Source organism: Brachycentrus maculatus, unplaced genomic scaffold, assembly GCF_059751285.1.
Source record: "Brachycentrus maculatus isolate JH-2025_06_01 unplaced genomic scaffold, ASM5975128v1 h1tg000046l, whole genome shotgun sequence".
Classification (NCBI taxonomy): Eukaryota; Metazoa; Arthropoda; class Insecta; order Trichoptera; family Brachycentridae; genus Brachycentrus; species Brachycentrus maculatus.
In genome coordinates this window covers 1,010,595-1,029,974 of record NW_028280800.1, presented here as the reverse complement: position 1 = coordinate 1,029,974, position 19,380 = coordinate 1,010,595, and the positions used below count along the sequence as shown (strand labels likewise).

The 19,380-nt window shown below is 35.2% G+C and overlaps 1 protein-coding gene across 1 annotated transcript in view; it reads left to right on the top strand.

Annotated features, from left to right (window-relative positions):
- Nucleotides 1–121: 121 nt before the first annotated feature.
- Hr39 (Nuclear hormone receptor FTZ-F1 beta) overlaps nt 122–19,380 on the top strand; it is a 45,033-nt gene continuing 25,774 nt past the window's right edge. The window contains exon 1 of the mRNA XM_088277569.1: nt 122–527. The gene's annotated coding sequence lies outside the window, so the exon portion shown is untranslated. The remainder of the gene's footprint in view (nt 528–19,380) is intronic.

The following is a 19,380-nucleotide window of genomic DNA, read 5'->3' as shown; positions in this document are numbered from 1 at the left end:
AATTAAACTTTTATTAGAAACTTGATCAAAATTCATACTTTGATAGTTTTCCGCCATTTTCTCTCTTACTTTACGAAACCTAGATGTCGCTAGTAGTCATTTGAAAAACATTATTCGTTTTGGGTATATTGGCATTGTTTTCAGTGAGCAGACATTTTTCATTGCGCTCTTGTGTTGTGTCGATTTTTCTATTTTCTTCGTGTTTCCACCGGTTATTTTTAATGATTTTGTGTTAAACATCCTAGGTTTACATCCAGTGAATGCGAGTAAGGTGGAGAAAGTGCGTGTTTGGTATTTTTGTTTTAATTTTTGCGCAAATCTGTTTGTACCTTTCCTTAATGTCAATAAACTTTGGTTAAATTTACGTAAGGTGTGTCATTCTACCTGTCGTCCTGTGAAAGTGAAATTGGCAATTGTGTATCATTTCGCGGTTATTACGATGCAGTTAAGTTATATTTTGTGAAATGTGGCCGATTTGGATAAAAGTTTCGACGGAGATGCGGATGTAAACTGCTCGCGAAAGGAAGGTAAGTGCACTCTCCGGTGGTCGTGTTTCTTTTGTTGCAATACGCCGCTATGTTTATGATACGGCGAGGATAGTGAATGATTATTTGGAGCGGTTTCCGATTGCGCGATTGTTAGATTTCGCAGTTTCTTTGTCTGTCTGCCGAACGTACTCGCGTCGCGTATAGGTTGACGTGTAGAAACGGGTTCGCCGTTCGTGGCCCGAGGCGGTGTTTACGGCGGCGGAGACTTGTGCATTCTGTATTACCGTATTCTGCGCCGCCGAGTCCTGACGATCGGCGGCATTCAAATTGGCGTACAAAAGGGCGACAATTTAACAATATTCGACATTCGTAGGGTCATCGTACATAGGACAGAGGGAGATGGGTATAGGCGGCTCTCTGTCAAGGTCGGTGCGAATGCTCCGACGTGACTTGAAGGTCGTTTACTGCGGTCACGTGACTCTAGTCTGGCGACCGCCGGAGCATAATCGCACCAATAATCCTTTCAAAAATTCTCAATTAATCATATTTTATTGACACATTACGCAATGCCGCCAAATTTACGGGCGAAATCACAATATTTCCGTGTGTTCGGGCGCTCGTGTGGGGAGCGCGCGTCAGGGTCATTGCCCTGTTTTGACGTTAAGGGAGACGGTATTTCCTTGTCGTTGTAAAAAATAACATCGAACATCACCCTCCCCTCCGAACGATAAATTCTTACTAGAATCGCATGGGGGAATTTTACATGAATGATGATTTGGAGGAAAATGTGGATTTATTACTGATTACAGAGGACACCCTCTGCCTCCGTGATGAGGCACGCACTTTATCTCCAGACGCACAATTTACATATGTATTGTCATTGAATTGCGCGATATTTAACCTTTAGTCGTAGCAGGGTCTAGCGGTTTAGGCATTTGGCTGTCGTACATCTTGAATTTTTATATATGAATTGATTTTTTAAATAATAATGTATATTTTGAAATAGAGTAGTTGCTTAATTAATACAGCAGTAATTTGTAATTTATGTTTTTTTTTAATGTTCAAGCACTATCTAACCTCTTATTGCAATCAGCTATATATGGTATCAAACTTTTTGACCAATATCACTAGTCTGTATTTAGTTGATTGGAAGATATTGCTTTTTAGCAATAAACCCGCCAATGTATATTTTTTTCCCTATAAGTTTAAATAAATAAATATCTAAACAAATAAATTAAAAATAGCTACGTTTTACATGCTGCAAAATACGCACATTAAAAAATGTTTGATTACAGAACAAAGCCATGTAATTATAAAATATAAGCAGCATTGAGGTAGTATTTTACGAAAATAAAGCTTTACAATTTATTTATTTATTATTATTATTGTAAAATAATAAAAGTAAATTAAATTCTTACATTCCGAATATATTTAATATTTTTTTTTAATTGTGGCACAAGGTAGTGTTACCGTACATAAACCTTTTTTGTCATTTTTACGATTTCTGCCGTTCACCTTATATAAATAAAAATTTAGATGTTCGTTTGTTCCAAATCTTAATTCTTCTGAAGTTATTCGTCGATTGCTTTGAAAATTTGATACGGCGTTTTATGCGAATGCTTTTATGTGAGACAGATAAAAGTACGATTTTAAACATCTTTTTTGTCGGAATGGCAGCGCCATCTGTTGATCGTAACAGTAACACATGCAACAGTAAACAATGCTTATGTCGGACAGCATGCTTCTTGACAGCTGCTGACATTTATCATTTTTAATGTTTTCGGTTGCATTGTTTGTTTCAAAGATTTTCAATATTTTCATTGGTTCAATTGCATTGTGAAATTAAACATTTTAATAATTTGTGAATTATATTTTCTTTCTTTTCAATTTAACCAGACTGAGCCACAGCAAGGCGTTGTCAAGTGCAGCTAATAAGAAATTTACTAATTGATTTCATGAGACACTGGATTTAGGTTTATTTTAGATTCTTTGGAAAGACAGATTGGTGTGGCGTTCTATTCTCTCTGCCTACCGCTGTGGAGAAGCGGTATGATGGTCAGTTTTATACATCCCTCACTCCTTTCAACAACGTCATATATCAAAAAACTTGATTTTTCAGGAGATCGTTTTTAAAGTATAAGAATTTGAGTAGTGTGGTCGTCAATAATGGGTAGAATTGGTGAATGTTACACGTGTGTAAAGTGATCGCTTAAACCAGCCTATGACGGTCGTCAGCCCCGTAAATGCCCAGACCTCCATATTCTTCTTCATCTTTGATGAGATGTCAAAAAATAATATGATAAATAACTCCTCTAATTGGAGATAATCCAGATTTGTGAACAAGTATTTGAACACACTCAAAATTTTGTTCATAAAATAAAATTGCTTTGCAAGAGACGTCTGTCAGGAAGCCTAGATGCCTCTGTATCGGATCCGGGAATGCGGTTGGGAGATATTTCAATAAAGTCCGTATCCACACCCGCATTGCCTCGTCTGTCGCTATCCTAACGGTACTTGTAAAATTATACCATTCCACAGGGACAGCATACAACTCGGGAGGAATATCGGATATAACATACTCTGCGTGTAAAGGGATTATTTTAGATTCTATTCGCGTTATTTATAGCAATTAGTAAATTAAATAATTACATTTTTACATGGAGTTCTAAAAATTAAACGCCAGATCAATAAATACCGTATATGGCGTTTGAAAATGATGCGGAATGCATCCAAGCACGTGTCACAATAGATTTTAAGAAATAGTGTTATTTACCAAGTAAAACTTGAATTTATTTTTTATTCTTTTTATTTATTTCATAGATACATACATTTTTTTACTATATGTATTACAGCACTTTCTTTAGGCATGGCCTGTGATGAGCCGAAATACTCACATATTAATAAAAAAAATATTTTTATTATTATTATTTTTTTAATTATTAAATTATATACATTACATACAATAGATACAATAACAACTTACAGCATAAAGGTTTTACAATAAAATAATTACACCTGGACTTTGATTGACTCACTTTCTACCTTGTCCCTTCCAAATGTATAGATATTACCATAAAGTGACTGCCGAATCAATTTATGATATTAAAAAAAAATATTCAACAAATATATAAATAAAAACACTTGTATAAGACCATTCTTTTGAGTTTATCTATGTAAACACGACTAGTTTCGAGTACTACAGATGTTCTCATCAATAGGTGAAAATACAAACTCACCAAACTCAGTTTGTATTTTCACCTGTTGATGTGAACATCTGTGGTTCGTGAAGCTAATCGTGTTACATTAATAAACTCAAAAAGTGGTCTTATACTAGTGTTATTATTTTCATGTTAAATCATGTTATTCCATTAAGTTAATGCCAAATCGACAAATTTCATTCAACAATTCTGATTTGCTGAACTCGCCGATGATATATCGCTCACTCCTTTCAAGAACGTCATAAATCAAAAATCGACAATTTCCAGTTGTGCATATTTTCGGAATGCCCAGAAAATGTACTGTATCCCTGCAAAAGCGGCATAATTTAAACTTAATATTTACCCGCTACAGGGCAGAAAGTGTTGTTTTTGCATTTTGAAGAAAAGGTATTGTTTAATAATTTTTTAAAATAAACTAAATATTTTTCAAATGGAGAAAAAACTTTCAGGTTTTACTTTAAAAGATCTGTTGCACAGTAAAAAGTTCAGTAAGTTGCTTGATATTTATTTTTTAATACATTGTATTATATTTTTAAACTTAAAAAACGTTCTCCTGAAAAATCAAGTTTTTTGATTTATGACGTTCTTGAAAGGAGTGAGCGATATCAGCATTTTACTAAATTAGCCACATATCATATCAAATATGCGTTTTTTCGGTAACCGCCCCTTTACCCTTTGGGCGTTTGTCCACTACACGGAATCACACGGAATGTTACCGTCCGGCACTCAGTTAGCGTTTTAAAGCGACGATTGGCTTGGATTGCCATGTGCTATTGTCCATATTTTACGGATCGGTGCTCTTGATCGGTGCGTGAACACGTTGCGCGTAAATTCGATCACGCTAAACTGTCGTAGTCGCTTTCATTTTTCAAAACCGGACTGCCGGACGGTCAAATTCCGGATAGTGGACAATCGCCCTTGAACTGCCAAAATCCGATGTGTCGGCTTTTGGTACTGTACCGAGAAATACCAGATTCGTCGGATAATTAGTAGCATATGTAACTATACCTTTATGGTACATACACACATGCTACTAATTAAGCATGCTTAAGACGAGCATGCTAGCCTTATACATGTGCACGTCTTTCAGCATTAGACTTCGTTAATTATCGAGCATACTCGTTTCTAGCAAAGTACGAACACACATGCTACCAAGTAGAAATTGCTCAATAATTGGAAGCTTTTGTGTCAATAATGAGCAAGTGTATCTAGATCTAGTTGATTTTTGAGCATGCTACATACATGCTTCTTCTTCTTCTTCTTCTTCTTCTTCTTCTTCTTCTTCTTCTTCAGCCCATTTCCGTCCACTCCTGAACGAAGGCCTCCTCCTCCTGTTTCCACATCGACCTCCTGCACTGGACAGGTCGATGTTGAAACACACATCGCTCACTCCTTTCAAGAACGTCATAAATCGAAAATCGTCACTTTTTAGTTGCGCATGTTTTCGGAATGCCCGGAAAATGTACTATATCCCAGCAAAAGCGGCATATTTATAACATAATATTTACCCGCTATAGGGCAGAAAGTGTTGTTTTTGCATTTTGAAGAAAAGGTATTATTTTTTTTTAATATACTAAATATTTTTCAAATGGAGAAAAAAACCTTCAGGTTTTACCTAAAAATATCTGTTGCACAGTAAAAAGTTCAATAAGTGGCTTGATATATACTTTTAATACTTTGTATTATATTTTTAAACTTTAAAAACGTTCTCCTAAAAAATCAAGTTTTTTGATTTATGACGTTCTTGAAAGGAGTGAGCGACATGCTACCAAGTACTGTAGTAATTAATAATAATAGCATGCTTCTTTGCTAATAATCAGCACTTATACTACTTTAGTAGACCTTAAAAGACAAATAAACGTTTAATCACAACTTAACTTTCTCTAAATCCAGCTAATTTTATTTGACGTAATCGTTTTTTTCTTAAATCACGGTTTTTGTATTGAAAAAAATAGTTTTTCAATACAAAAAACGGTGTTTGAAGAAGAAAGTAATGCTTTATAAAAGTATTTTTCAATATACATCTAACAAAAAGTCAGATTCAATATATATTCTTAAAAAAATCGAGATCAGAGACGTCTAGCCCCCAGCAAATTTTACTTGACGTAATTGTTTTTTTCTTAAAATACCTTTTTTGTATTGAAAAAAATTGTGTTTTTTCCAAATAAATATATGCTTTTGAAACGAAAAAAAAGTTATAGAAAGGTGAGGAGTTAAATAAAATTTTTTTTCAACATATTTTCCAAAAAAAATGTCAAATTCCAATATATTTTTTTATTTTTATTTTTAAGAATGAATGTGAACACACGTCCCCTTTGCGCGGCCGAACATTCATTTATCCACGAATCGTCATTTTGCCGTCGTAATTTTTACGACATTCCAGCATTCCGGGGTTAAAGGGTGGATTCCCATGCAGCGGCCGAGGTCTCGCATCGAAACTGCCGGTCCGAGCCGCTCGTCCCTCTCCAGCCTCGCTCTTTACGAGCGAGACGTCCTCGCGAGGCGGCGTCCGCCCCGGCGGGGCCGCGCGGGGCCGCGAGGGGGCGCGCCATTGCGTACTGCCATTACATAACGGAGCGCCGGCCCCGCGCCGGGCGGGGGCGGGGGGCGCGGGGACGCAGGCGTTGACCCCGGCCGGGGACTCGGCGCCGAAAGGGAGGAATCGAGAAATATTCATTTTGAAACTTACCATCAAAGATGATAATAAAAAGCTTATATTCATCTCACCAATACATGTCTCTAGTGAAGTTCTAGTGATTCAAGAACAATGTTTTAAAATTGGTTCATATATATAGAACTTCCAAGAATTTGAGTAGTGTGGTTGTCAACAATGGGTAGAATCGGTGAATGTTACACGTGTGTAAAGTGATCGCTTAAACCAGCCTATGTTAGTCGTCAGCCCCGTAGATGCCCAGACTTCCATATTCTTCTTCATCTTTGATGAGATGTCAAAAAATAGTATTCTGTCTACTTTCATTCTTCTTTTGCCAGCTCCATGCTTCGCTTCCATTAATTAACGTTGGAACCAGGACTCCAATTTGTACTACTACATATTAATTATTCTCCTCATACAAACCATATATAAATATGGTATGTATGAGACGCGTGAATGTGAAAGACGCAAAGTATGTTTGCAAAGATAGAGAGGTGTGGCGTTCTATTCCCTCTGCCTACCCCTGCGGAGTTGCGGCGTGATGGTTAAATAGTTAGCCCTCGACGTTACGGCCCATCTTCATTCCTGTTTTTACTATCACTACAAAGTAAAAAATATAAAATTAAATTAAATACTTTCTACTCTGCGGCATTAGCATTACCTTTAATAAAATTTGCCAGGTTGCATTCCACGTTAATTCCTTGGGAAGTAACTCTAAGCACGAATAAAAAGCGCCGTTCATTCGAACCGTTGCGTAAATTCAAACTACTGTTCGATTGCTGTCTTTCTACGCGGGCATTTCAAATTACTTGCCGTCTTTGACGAGATCGGTAGTTCAAGCCCTTTTCTTTATTCGTGATCTCGGCGTTCGATCATTCAAATTTCGAAAATTAGAATGCGATGGGTCTTCGTATTTTTTTTTAATAATAAATTTATACGGCGACCATTCAAGATTGTTGGTGGCCAGCTCGTAAAGGGGAGGTCAATGATTTTTTATTCATGACTAGTTGAGTAGGTGCTAACGTCTTGGGGTTTGGTCTACCTATTCCTTGTACCATACACATCGCTCACTCCTTTCAAGAACGTCATAAATAAAAAACTTGATTTTTCAGGAGAACGTTTTTAAAGTTTAAAAATATAATACAATGTATTAAAAATAAATACCAAGCCGCCCTTTGAATTTTTTACTGTGCAACAGATCTTTTTAGGTAAAACCTGAAGGTTTTTTCTCCATTTGAAAAATATTTAGTATATTTAAAAAAATAATACCTTTTCTTCAAAATGCAAAAACAACACTTTCTGCCGTGTAGCGGGTAAATATTAAGTTAAAAATATGCTTCTTTTGCTAGAATTTAGTACATTTTTTGGGCATTCCGAAAACATGCACAACTGAAAATTGTCGATTTTTGATTTACGACGTTCTTGAAAGGAGTGAGCTACGATTTTTTAATCACTGATTTTTTTATATACGTACAGTAAAATCTCGATATAAAGGACTTATTAAGGTTTCGCCTCCGTAGAGTAATGGTCAGCACGCTTGGCTACCGTACTGGAGGTCCCGGGTTCGATTCCCAGGGGGGTTAAAATAAATATAAGTCATTTTTTTACTCTAATATTTATTCAATATTACAATTGGACAGGTAATTGAAGCGGAGGGCTAATCAGTTTTCCTTCATGTGTGAACGATCAAGATAAGACTGCATTTATTTCCTCCATTTCAAAATTTTAGAGGTCAATCTTTATCTTTAGTACAGTCATATTTTTTTCATTTCACAATATAGTATTACAGGTACAAAAATATTATATTATTTCTTTAATGTTTTCCGCAAATACTTTGTGGCACATTTTATAAATATTATAAAATTAAACAACTTTGTGTTAACCACTTTTTTATTAATACACTAATCTACCGGTTTCGACAAGAACCTTGTCATCATCAGGGTTTATTAATTTCTAAAACATTAAAAACTTTAAAATACTCAATTACATTCCCTTACTTTATTTTTCCCCATTTTATCTTTAATTTAGGATTTTTACGGAGTGTGTGGAAGTTTTTGTTGAGAGTATTTTAATGTTTTAGAATTTAATAAACCCTGATGATGACAAGGTTCTTGTCGAAACCGGTAGGTTAAATTGTTTTAATAAAAAAAGTGGTTGAATCAAAGTTGTTTAATTTTATAAAATATTATATTATATTCATACAAAAAAAGATCCCACAAAGGCATGGACTGTGTGTGGGGATACATTTTATTTTAGGTTATAATTAAGGGTACTGGAAAGAATACAAAAGATATCAAAAATAAAAAAGATTAAAAGTGCTAAATAAAAACTACAAATAGTTGATTTTAACAGAAAACTTAAAATAAAAAACTAAATAATTTTTTTTATCAATAATTATATACAATATGAGTTAATACTTTTAAAAAAAACAGCTTCTTAGAACTTTTTTTTAATAAAAAAATTCAAAATTTAGATAATTAGTGTCTACGATATAATTTTTGTGGATTGTATTAAAAAGTTTTGGAGCTACGATAAATGGGTGTCTTTGCGCGAGTCTGGATTTGCAAAAAGGGATTTCTAGTACACTATTCATTATTTTTTTGAATTTTCTATGGCCGCACGTACGTTTCGAAGAATAAAGGAACCTAAGTCCGAAATTGCGCTATCAGCTCGAGGCAGTCGGGGTCAACCGCCTCGAGTTGCGCATTCTCCGGTTTCAATACAAAAATGTCACTGCCCGCACACTCTCCGGAGTCCCAAGTAATGGAGACCTGCGGTCGCTTGCGGTCGGGTGTGAAATGAAGTTTTCTTCTCGTATCGGACGCAGAATTGCCAACTGCGCCAGCTGAATCGTTTTAGTGCTGGGATTTTTTTCTTATATGGCATGTGTGCTGAAATTGGTAAGAATTTTTATGTTGTCCCAAAAATAAGTTTTTTTTTGTTATATTTGTGTAAAATCAACTGTTTTTCTCAATTAACTCCTTCTTATAGAGATAAACAATTCCACACCATATTCAGTTGTATTTTTTAAAACCGTGTTGAGAATTTTTCTTATATGTATGCTAAAATTGCTGAAGACTTTTATGCTGTCGCAAAAATGGTCCTTTATATTTCTACAAAATCAACAAAAAAATTCTCAATTAGCTCGTACTCGTAGAGGTAAACAATTCCACATCATTTTCAGTTTTTTTTTCAAACCGCTTTAGTGTTGAGATTTTTTTTTTCTTACATACTTATGTGCCAAAATTGATGAAGACTTTTTTGCGATAATTGTCGTTTTTATTAGGTACGTACAAAATCAACAATAGTTTTCTGAAATAAATACCGATTTTAGCATTTCTTTCCGATTTTGGTGGAGAACATAGCAATCTTCTCAAATAAAACAGCATTTTGTAGTGAACACACTGATAAATACTATCTACCCTCTGATTTCAAACAGCTATAAGTATATGGTATCAAACGTTTTAATCAATATCATTTGTCTGTTTTTGGTCGGTTGGAAGATATTGCTTTATAGCCTGCCAATGTACTTATTTCTTTTCTGTACCTGAAGTTTAAATAAATGAGTAGTGCACTTGCAAACCACGTTATGTTAAAAAAAATTAAGTTTTTCAGCCAATGGCGGCAGCCGGTAGAATATTAAATCTTCTACCGATTTTAGCTTTTTTTGAGAGATTTTAGAAAGTGAACTGTCGATCGACATAGCGAGTTTTGCAAGATTATTCATTTTTCTATTCCATTTTATTCCTAACTTAACGGGGTTTGGCAGATTATGTTGAATATGGACGTTATTTTGAATTTTCTACCGATTGGAGCTATTTTCTAAAAAAACATTTTTTTACATAACGTGGTTTGCAAGTGGATGACTCATACTCGTATACTTATGTATTGAAAAATAAATTGCAATAGGGTATAATCACTCGGGAGGAATATCTAATTTAACATATTCAACCTACAAAGGATTGTGTAAGACTTGTTTTGTGTTTATAACAGCCGATATAATCAATATTTTCATTCAGCATTTTATTTTTCAAAATTCGCCTTCGTAAGTTGCAGCTCTATAAAGCAGATACATAAAGGGACACGTCCCATAACACACTCGATGACGTATAGCGGTGTCCGTTTCTCGTTTTATTAAAATATCTAAAGTATACCTTCATATCTCCCTTACTTCTCTACAGATTTCAATACGAATGTTACCGATAGTCTTGTGATTTTTCATATTAATTTATTGGCCAATAATAACATATCATGAGAATGATCCATTTGAAAAAAAGAGAATATTTTCTTTCTTTTACAGGAATGTGTCAAGGTCGTGTGAAATTGGCTCGTCCGCGGAATTTTCACCATCGATACGCATCCTCCGATTGATAAACATTTTGATTTCATCGCCACCATCACAACTTTGGATATAACATCTACGCATTTTTCCCGTGGGCAATTGACATTGCATTTTTTGCCTAACACATTTTCCGGTCACGACAAAAATGTGCACAAAAAACAGACACCTCTAGTTGTTATATCGCTCACTCCTTTCAACAACGTCATAAATAAAAAAACTAGATTTTTCAGGAGATCGTTTTTAAAGTTTAAAAATATAATAAAATGTATTAAAAATAACCATCAAGCCTCTTATTGAACTTTTTACTGTGCAACAGATCTTTTTAGGTAAAACCTGAATGTTTTTTTCTCCATTTGAAAAATATTTAGTATATTTAAAAAAAATAAATAATACCTTTTCTTCAAAATGCAAAAACAACACTTTCTGCCTTGTAGCGGGTAAATATTAAGTGAAAAATATACCGCTTTTGCTGGGATATAGTACATTTTCTGGTCATTCCGAAAACATGCGCAACTGAAAATTGACGATTTTTTATATATATGAAAAACGTTGTTGAAAGGAGTGAGCGATGCGGTAGGTGTCTGTGAGTATCCGCATCGTTCGCAAAATAACATATCAATTTTTTGTTTCTATTTTTACAAGGTTTCTAGATTGTGCAATTGAAGTGAATGTAAAATACATGTAAGCAACATATTAAATCTTAATCCTGCCCCGGTACGATTTGCAGTACCTACCTACGTACCTACTTATGTGCACGTAATACGTTATTACTCCATGCCGCAGAGCTAGGCGTCCTTCAAATATTCACCTAGTTTAATTTCAATTACATCATTCGCTTACCGGCGCGGTAATGTTATTCTCACAGCTCTATTTTTATGCAAATTATTCGAGGAAATTGTCTATTTTTTGTGGAATTGTGTAGGTACCCCGTATCCTTTTCGGCCGGTGTTGCCCACTCGGATGTTTGAAACTCCAGACGAGAGTTGTATCGAATTGTCCGTAGCGAGAAATTTTTAAACTGTAATTTTAAAAGCCCAGTATTCGATAAGTTGCAACTTAATTTTGTCTAAAATTAGGTCCGCCTCCGCAGTGTAATGGTCAGTATGCTCGGCCACCGTTCTGGGGGTCTCGGTTTCGATTCCCAGGGGGAAGTCAAATATGAATAAGTGATTTTATCACTATTTATTCAATATTACCCTTTACTGACTGGTACCTGAAGCGAAGGGCTGATCACCTTTCCTTCATGTGTTAACGATCAAGATCACACTGCATTTGTACGATGCAGTGCCCTATGCACCATTGGGGTTTGAATGAAAAATGAAAAAAAAACTTGTAACATTTTACATAAACGATTTTTTTCTTAAACCACCGTTTTTGTATTGAAAAAATAAGTTTTTCTTCGAAATAATTATATGGTTTTGAAAAGAAAAGAGTAATTGAGAGGTAAGGAGTTAAAAACTGTTCCCTCATCGGCGAATGAGTTCTGTCTTTGCGAATTCCCCTTAATATTGGGTTGGTGTTCGGAATAAAACTGGCGAATGTTAAAAGCTTAAGTAATAATAAGGTTAGCTATTTTTGTAACTCATACATTCCTTTATCGTAAACCTCTTGTCTGAGCGCTCGGGAGCCATCCATGGTTGTTTTGAGGAAGCTTTTATTTAGCAGAGACCCTTTTATTTAGATGCGAGCCGGACGTCAATTCAAGACCATTTTTTAAAAATAGGTTTGAGATTTTTTTCCGTTTTTCATAACATATACGTATATTGAAAAATATATTTTTTAACTCCTTACCTTTCAATAACTCTTCTTTTTAAAACCATATATTTATTTGGATGAAAAAAAATGTATTTTTCAATACAAAAACGGTGTTTTAAGAATGAAAAAAATAATAATTACGTCAAATGTTACCTGGGTTACGATTTAGCGAATACTGGGCCTTAATGAGATAAATTATTATTAAAACAAATATATAAATGTTGTATACATACTAAGTTTCGAAATATTGGCATTATTATTTGTGCCAAAGGTAGTCACCGCTAAAAAAAACAAAAAAACTGTTGAAATAAAAATAATGACTGTAGCCTGATTTTATCGCGTTTTCCTCTTCGTCATGCGTCCGAATATCGAATACCAAGGCCTTCTTCTTTTATATTCGTCATGTGCAGGCATCCTTCGACTACAGCCGATGTATGCCATTTCCCACAAGTAATTAATTGGCAATTTGGAGACTCATAGCGGAAGCTGCGAGATTCCAATGCATCACTCCTTTTTGTCTTTTTTGGGGATGTGAATCATCGATAGAAATCAAAATACGACCCAAATAATAATAAAATATTTATTGATTTGGCGTTTAATTTGTAGAACTCCATTTTAATTTATGTATTAATTTTTAAATCAAACACAGATTTTTTGAGTCTACTAAGTTGTATTTTATTAACAAAAACACATAAAAAATTAAATTGTGACAATTGTTTCGCCTTGTTAGGGCATTATCAAACGAATGTGAAGATCAAATGGACTACGGTCCTTATGTAGCTATACAATTCTAAGCGACAGTTTTAACACGTGCAGCTATAATTTATGGGAGACAACAGTAGCTAAATAGTAAGGGTACATACCTACATCCCCCATTTGATCTTCACATTCGTTTGATAATGCCCTAACAAGGCGAAACAATTGAATTTTTTATGTGTTTTCGTTAATAAAATACAACTTAGTAGACTCAAAAAATCTGTGTTTGATTTAAAAATTAATACATAAAATAAAAAAAATATTTTAACAGTACCGTTTTCAGTGAAGTGGTCAGAAGTAGTGGTATTTACCAAGTGATTTTTGAAAAATCTTGTTTTTAATATAGTAAATATGCGATGAAAATGAACGCTTTTGCCAAAGTTCGAAAATTTAAAGAAATAGTTAAATTTACCAAGTGATTTTTTAATCTTGTTTTTAATACTGCTCTTCTCAACTTGTACTTCTTATATGTAACTGTTTATTTTTTTTTTATTATTATTTTTACTTTAGCTCTAAATTAAGTCTGCCTATTATTAATCTTCTTAACTTTTGCTATATTTTATTCTTGCTGTTTACTTTTGACTCATTTAAAATTTGTGAAATTTTGTAATTGGAATATTACAATTACCTGTCGTATTTGTTATTCATTATCGTAAATGTATTTATGTTAATGTTCTGTTAAATTTCTAAATAAATAAATAATTATAGTAAATTTGGTAACTTGTTAGAGTATGTCTAGGTGAAAATAAACGCGTTCGCCAAAAATCGAAAATTTAATGAAAAATTGGTATCTACAAAAAAACATATTTATTAGTTGCCTTAGAAAATTGTCCTTGCCTATTATGTACAAGGATTTACAGCATATTTAGTTTATATGTTATTTATTGATTCGGCATTAACTTTGTGGAATGACATGATTATTTTAATTAAATTAAACACTTGAATAATCCACTGAATTGAGTTTTATTTTGATATTACGACTAGTTTCGAAAACGACAATTGTTTTCATCTTCTGGTACAATAATATAGTTTTAATTTGTACCAGAAGTTGAAAACAACTGTCGTTTTCGAAACTAGTCGTAATATCAAAATAAAACTCAATTGAGTGGATTATTCAAGTGTTTAATTTAATGAAAATAGTTTATATGTCTTAAAAAGGTGATTTAAAAAATCTTGTTTATAATACTCGGCTAACCTGGTCGCGTATACTTACTTATAACCCTTATCCGCACCCAATGGTGCATAGGGCACTGCATCGAATTGACGCAGTATTATCTTGATCATTACTTACACGAAGACAAGATGATCACTCTTGCGCTTCAGGAACCAGTCCAGGGTAATATTAAATAAATATTTCAGTGTAAAATCACTAATATTTATTTTCACCCCCCTGGGAATCGAACCCGGGACCTCCATCACGGTAGCTAAACACGCTGACCATTACACCACGGAGGCGGACAAAAAAAGGTCGCGTATATCTAGGTGAAAATAACCCAACTTAGTGGACTCAACTTAGTAGACCCTGAAACCACTTAACTGAGACCAATTAACTCAACATGGTAGACCCTAAAAATCGGTGTTTGATTTTAATATTTTAAATATAAACTATGGGAGTTCTAAAAATTAAACGCCGAATCGATAAATAAAAAATTAAACTAACCCCATTTTGAGTTTGTCCAAATACTTGTTCATCTGGTCAAATTATAAGCTAAAATAATAAAATGAAAAAGGGTACTTTCTGGCGTTTCTCATGTATGTGATATACTCCAGGATTCGGACCTCACATACTAATATGTTTTACGTTTTGGTAGTTGGTCACTTTCTCCTGTACGACTACGATATTCCTCTTGATCTATGTTGAGATGTCAAAAATATAATATGATAAATAACTCCTATAATTGGAGATAATCCAGATTCGTGAACAAGTATTTGGACACACTCAAAATGTTGTTGAATGAAAATTAACCCGTCCGCCGGAATAGGACTCTCGTTTTTACCGTGTACAAACCGCGAGAGAAGGTAGCGGCCGGTATTGCATAGCCGATTGCCGCACTCTTTCGTAACAGCCGCCGCAGCCGCCGCCGCCGCCGGTGACTCAATCCGGGCCCCGGGGAGTTGAACAGAGAGCCGACAGAATGCGGCCGCTTCCTGCCCCGGGATGATTCAGGCGGAGGCCTACCTCCGCCGGGAACCGGTCCGCGCTGTGTGGGTGCCCTTTTACACAGCCAGCTATTTACCGCGACCGTTCCAATTCGGTAGTATCTACCCACCCACCCACCTACCTACCTACATACCTACCTACAGATGTTTTTTTTTTTTGCAATCGGCTATTCCGTATTTTATCTTTTGTTTCTTACGAGTAAAGAGACATAATGGTAGCTGCCCACCTATTGTACAGAGATAATGAAATCGGGGTAGGAATGACAGAAAACTACGTGATTCAGTGCCAGCTCGCTAATCCGAACGTAAAGGTGAGTAGGTACTTACCTACTGACGTTTTTTTGTTTTTTTTTTGCAATCGGCTATTCAGTGATTAATCTTTGTTTCTTACGAGTAAAGAGAGAACATGGTAGCTGCCCACCTACAGAGATAGTGTAATCGGGGTAGAAATGCTAGAAAACTACGTGATACAGTGCCAGCTCGCTAATCCGAACGTAAAGGTAGGTACCTACCTACTGATTTTTTTATTATTTTTATTGGCAATCGGCTATTCCGTCTTTTATCTTTTGGCAAAATGTCAAAAAAATTGGCAAAAATTCAAGGATGCATTCACGCATTCGTCTCAAAACCATCAATTCCTCAGTGTTCTGGACGACTTCTTTAAAAATGATCTGTAGAATGCCGTAAATGAATAAAATCATCGCGAGACCTTACGATGGTCGCGTACTCACGTTGTATTAGGACAACACCTTATAATATTAAAACTGGCGTAAAATGTATTTGAAGAAATACTGATGACGAAACTCAGGGTCAAGAACACTACGCCACACGGAAAAGAGGATATATTTGTAGTAGTAGGTAGTGAAAGTAGAAAAGCAGCATTGACTAGGGCACTCAGGGTTGAATACCCGTAGTCTACTAGCTTGTGTCACTTGGATAAAGCCTGTGAGCGCGATTCTCTTGAGTATAAACAATTGATGGTACACTGCCTAAAAATAAATAATAATGAAAACCCATGTACTTACATAATTTTTCCTTTTCCATCCGGTTCGTTGCGTGACCCCGCGTTGATTTTGTTCATTTTTTTATTAACATCTTTGGTTTCAACACAATTGTTTGCAAAATGTAATTCTGCGTTCATAAAATATTGATCACTGAGGATTTTACGAAAACTTAGTAAAAACTAACTAACTAACTAACCATCACGCCGCTTCCCCGCAGGGGTAGGCAGAGAGAATAGAGCGCCACACCACTCTGTCCTTGCAAACATTTTTCGCCTCTTCCACGTTCATGCATCTCCTCATACATACCCGCCGATTGTTACGACTCCTAACCTGACCACTTTCAAGTATTTGGCATACCTGATCGTGCAATGTTTTTCTCGGTCTTCCTCTGCTTCTTTTCCCACTAACATTCGCCTCATAAATTTGTTTTACCGTTCTTTCGTCACTCATTCTAATGTATGGAAGTGAAACATGGAGTTGGCAAAAGAAGGATGAAAGTAGACTGAATGCAGTCGAAATGCGATCTCTCAGAAGAATGTGCGACAAAACGATGTATGATAGATGTGCGAATAGTGAAATAAGGAAGGAATGCAAAGCTGAGATAAGCATTATCGATAAAATTAAGAAAGGTGTGTTGAGATGGTTTGGACATGTGAAAACTTAGTTATCTATGTTTTATGTTGACAGGTTACTTAGCACTTGTTTTCGATTATATAATATTGTTATTTTATAGATTTTTATATTCTCATTGCTTCACAATTATCGTGTTCAGAAATTAGTGCTTTATATTTTCTTTCTTTCCATTTGACCTGACTGAGTCGCAGCGACGCGTGACTGGACACAGCTAGTAAATAATAATAATAGTACAAATTATTGTACTAAGGAGAACATGATAATAAAATACATATTTTATTTATTTAAACATATTACATACATAAGCCACATATCGCTCACTCCTTTCAACAACGTCATATATAAAAAAATCGTCAATTTTCAGTTGTGCATGTTTTCGGAATGCCCAGAAAATGTACTATATCCCAGCAAAAGCGGCCTTTTTTAACTTAATATTTACCCGCTACAGGGCAGAGAGTGTTGTTTTTGCATTTTGAAGAAAATGTTTTTTTTTTTTTTTTTAATATACTAAATATTTTTCAAATGAAGAAAAAACATTCAGGTTTTACCTAAAAAGATCTGTTGCACAGTAAAAAGTTCAATAAGTGGCTTGATATTTATTTTTAATACATTTCATTATATTCTTAAACTTTAAAAACGATCTCCTGAAAAATCAAGTTTTTTGATAAATGACGTTGTTGAAAGGAGTGAGCAATATGTATATTACATAATATTCCCGGCGAGTAATCCCGACGATTAAGGTTACAAAATGTAAAATATAAAGCAATAAAAGCTACAGTAAATAGGCATATAAAAAAAACATAAGGGTAAGAAGCATGTTTAAAGGAAAAATATAATTAATCAAATATCTTTCCGTTAAGTATTTCGGCTGTCCAAATTTAAAACACAGTAAGGGACATCTTTTTCGTAGTACGTTTTTTTTTGCATTTTTGGACTAGGTAAAATCTACTTAGTCCAAAAATGCAAAAAAAAACGTACTACAAAAAAATGTCCCTTACTGTGTTTTAAATTTGGACAGCCGATTTGTTCCGTTCATTCATTTTGGATCCTTGTCTGGGATCGTAATCAATTTCCTAATTGCATTTCTTGCAACATAATTTAGTGAAAAATTCTCGTAAAAATACAAAGTTTACCCGAAATCGATAATGTATACTTTGTATACATTATCGAGGATTCATATTTTCATAATATTTATTGCGTATTGCCCACCCACATAGTTTGTTATCTGCAAATAAATGTATAAAAACGTTCAATTGAAGCGTAGGTCACTCCAGGGGAGCCCAATACGAGTGTATTACGATAGTAATAATAATAATAAATTTGGATAACTTATATAGCGCCATTTTCGTAAAATACTACCTCAAGGGCGCTTCACTATGGATGAATTGGGGAAAATATTATGGTGGAAATGATTTAGCAAACAAATGTGTTTTTAGTTACTTTCCTAAAGATCATCTCATTCTCACTATTTCTAACCATTGGTGGAAGAGATCGGATTGTGGTCCCGTGGTTAGTGTCGGGGACTCAAAGTTTCTCGGTTCGAACCCACTCTACCACAATTTGATACCCATTTCTAATAAAGAGCCGCTCAGGCTCACAGAAATAGTATGAAATTGAAATATTTGTGTAAATAATAAAAACACAAATATTTCTTTTTTATGAGAAAAAAATCCAAGAAAAAAAAACACTTAAAAAAGCCTTCATAGTGTAATGGTCAGCACGCTCGGCTACCGTTCTGGAGGTTTCGGGTTCGATTCCCAGGGGGAAGTCAAATTTAGTGATTTTATCACTCTAATATTTATTCAATAAAACCCTGGACAGGTACCTGAAGCGAAGGGCTGATCACCTTTCCTTCGTGTGTTAACGATCAAGATAACACTGCGTTTGTATGATGCAGTGCTCTATGCACCATTGGGATGCGGATAAGGGTTCGAATGAATTATACAGTGATGATATTAACATTTATTTTTGGGTTTATACAGTGATGATATTTGCATTTATTATTGTTTTTTTCGTTCTACTGTTATGGCATCTGGTTTCAAATTCGCCTTCTTCATTAGTCTTCGTTTGGTTGTCGGCGCGCCGGCCCGAGTTGGTCCCCCCTGGCGACCTTGCCTAGGCCGCGGACGGGCGCGCCGAGACTCATCCTCGGGTGACGTCACCGCGCCCGAACGGACGGCCGTCAGGGGTGGCGCGCATCCGGCCCGCGGCGGAAGCGGACGTGCTCTCTAAACTGGCGATCACACTGCTCACGAATCGTGACGTAAAAATGGACCGGGTGGTTGATTTGTTACCAAACCGTTCGAAGGTTATAATAATAATAATAGCGCACTTCGTGCTGCAGTGGTTGACGCTTTTGAGTACTGTCCTT